Source organism: Saccopteryx bilineata, chromosome 10 (assembly GCF_036850765.1).
Source record: "Saccopteryx bilineata isolate mSacBil1 chromosome 10, mSacBil1_pri_phased_curated, whole genome shotgun sequence".
NCBI lineage: Eukaryota > Metazoa > Chordata > Mammalia > Chiroptera > Emballonuridae > Saccopteryx > Saccopteryx bilineata.
In genome coordinates, this window is record NC_089499.1 from 10,400,173 (window position 1) to 10,403,334 (window position 3,162).

General features: G+C 44.3%; 1 pseudogene; it reads left to right on the forward strand.

The window, feature by feature from the left end:
- Positions 1–632: 632 nt before the first annotated feature.
- On the forward strand, positions 633–1,039 carry LOC136313979 (cytochrome c oxidase subunit 6B1-like; annotated as a pseudogene).
- The last annotated feature ends 2,123 nt before the right edge of the window (positions 1,040–3,162 follow it).

Genomic DNA, 3,162 nt, shown 5'->3' on the forward strand with positions numbered 1-3,162 from the left:
ATAGGAGAAAGCAGCATGTTTAATTTAGTGAGGTAGGAATGAACTACTCCGTACACATGGTTAAGATAATTTGCTATTCATTTCAAGAGAAATAAATAGGTTTTATAGATTGTCATAACTATAGTATTTCAGGCGGATTAGGAACAATTCTTAGATATACAGAAGCTATGAATTAGAATGTTTACAGCTTTGGGAGTAAACATAGCATTGTTAAGATTGACAGTAAAATATTAAAATTTTCTCACATTAAAAAACTATAGTATAATAAAAGACATAATAAAGAAAATTAAATTACATGTTATTGACCTAAAGAAATGCTTTACAACATATAGAACAACAAATTAATGTAGCGTTATATAAAAAATTACCAACCCAAGAAAAAAGTCAACACAGCCCAATTAAAAATGAGAAAACTATGACCAAATAGTTCACTGAGAGGGCAACAGAAATGGCCAATAAATTTGTAACAATGCTCAATTTCAACAGTAATTGGGAAAATTAAAACAATGGAATATCAGTCTTAACCCATTAAATTATTTAAATGTTATTTATTGGTAAGGCAGAACTGCACATTCATACCTTTTTTGTTGGGAGTGAATATTGAGAGCTTCTTTGGAAGTCTATTTGGTATTATGTTTGAAAAGTTTTTAAGAGCAGAAATCAATGAAAAAGAAATTGACAAAGAATGGAATACATTAAGAAAACTGGAAGTTGGCTATTTGAAGAGATCGATCAAACAGCTAGACACTGAGCTGCGAGCAGCTTCAGGGGCGTCTTTAGAAGTCAGAAACAAGGCGGAAAACATCAAGACCGCAATCAAGGACTACCAGACAGCACCTTTTGACAGCTTCTTCCACAGCCAGAACCAGACCAGGAACTGCTGGCAGAACTACCGGCACTTTGAAAGGACAATGACTGGTAAATCTGGTGATGGCCGTGTGCAAACGCTACCTGCGTGTGTACAAGTCCCTTTGCCCCATATCCTGGGTGTTGGCCAGATGACTGCGGGGCAGAAGGCATGTTTCCTGGGAAGAGCTGAGCTGGCTGCATCCTACCTGTCCTCCGTCCTCCATCCTTCTCCCAGGGAGTTGAAGGGGGACCCCACCCTAGGATCCTGAATCATCATGGCTTAACTAATAGCAAAATACTTGTTGGAAAAATACAAAAGAGAGAGAGAAAATAAAAAGAAGAGAGAACACGACCTATCAGTATCAGAATTGGAAGACAGGCTATCACGACAGGATTGATTCCAGGATGTCCCCCATTCTCCACTCTTCCCTGTGTCCACGCCCTTGCTATGTAGCTTTGTCTCCCCCTCTCCTCCTGACTCCGAGCTCAGCCTTGGGATTTGCCTGGACTCAACGGGATGTTGCTGAGTGTGACCCCCGTAGACGCCGGAGAGACACGGGTGCCACGGGGCTGGCTTGCTCTTGTGCCTCTCCCACTGCTCAGAGAACACGCCGAGGGTAGCCTGCGGGAGGACTGGAGACGCATGGAGGCGAGTCCCTGCCTGCGCAGTGCTTCCAGCTGAGGCCACCCACGGTTGGCTGACAGTCATGTGAGCCTCAGACTCATGGCAAACCCAGTCAAAATGAGCCGAGCTGCCGATCTGACTGCTCCAGACAGGCAGCAAGAAATGTCTGTTGTCCTGGGCCAACAAAATGTAGCTCTGGAGCGTTGCTAACTGATGCAGAAACAAAACCAACTGGAATCACTGATTGTCTCGGAGGATGGGAGAGAAATGGGATGGCTCTCGCGAGAGAAAGGAAGAGAATAAATTCTAACAAAGCAAAATTGGGTAGTGATGTTCTAAGATTCAGAAAAATATAAGTTCCAGTCAAGGTTCTTTGAAAGGTCAGGCAGAGGCAGAGACACAAGTCAAGGTTACCAAGGTCCATTTGCCACGCCCTTTTTTCTATTTTTAATATCTTCCTATTTTTTCCCTTTATTCTCTGCCTATAAATATGTCCAAGTCTTTTTTTTTGTACGCTAAAAAAAGAAACCTTCTCTTTTGCCCTTGTGACCTTGTTTAGCTTTAATCTAGCTCTCTTCTTTCTTTTTTTAAAACTTAATTTTATAAATAGCAAAGGAATTAATGCATGCACATGCCAATAACAATTCGAATGGTACAGGAAGCCCAACCTAAAAATAAAAGCCTTCTTCCTGGCCCACCACCTTCCTCTAGTTCCTGGGATCCACAGCTTTAAAATTATTCTCTCTTTTTTTCTGGTAGTTAGCCACATTTCTCTAAATGACACGTTTATACCCCTATGTCTTCACTCACATACTTTGGCTTCTCTATGTGAAAGGCATGGCATTTAGCTAATGTATTCCACCCCTCTGCCCTCACCCCGCTTCACACAAACTTTAAAATCTTTTAGTTCTTTTTTTTTTTTAACTTTATAGCTTTAATAATATTCTAAAACATCTATTTCCTCTATCTATTGTGGCTTTTACTTTTTTTATCAGTCATATGTCCACTCAGTTAACAGCAATAGCCAGCCCTTCCAGCCTTTCAGTTCCTATCGGAACACCCACTTCCGAATGCCAGGTGTGCACAGGCAGCCCCTGAGAGTCCACTGAAGTGCAAACCCTGTCAGGAGGTCTCCAGGGGACTGAGAATCTGTATTTCCGACAAGCTCACAGGTGACGCTGAACCATGCACCGCACTCAGGTAAAGCTGTTCAGGGCTGGCCAAGGGTCTCTACACAGGGACTTGGCTTTGGGTTAGTCCTGTTGGGGACTAGGACTGACACCAGGAATGGGAGACCCGAGTCCGGTCCCGCCGTAGGGACTGCGCCAGCATGACGCTCAGGTGAGTGGCAGCCTCTCCCTTTCCCATGCCTGGCTCTTCACCTGGGCCGGTGCTCCCAATGCCTTCAGGCTCCTCAACCCCTGGCCAAAGCAGCTTTGTACAGAAGCCTTCCTGGTGGCCCAGTGTGCCTTGCCAGGCTTTCCTAGGTGCAGAGTAAGTCCCAAGACAACCCCGTGAGCTAAGGAAGATATGGAAACGCGGCTACAGGCAGGCGCTATTCTCCTGCATCCGCTAAACGTCTTGCCTGGCCATCAGCCTAGCTCCCAGCCTCTGCCCTTAGGTCATGGTACAAAATGACAGCATTCCAAACGTTCAAAAGTGTGGCACCTCCCTGACGGTTTGCGTCT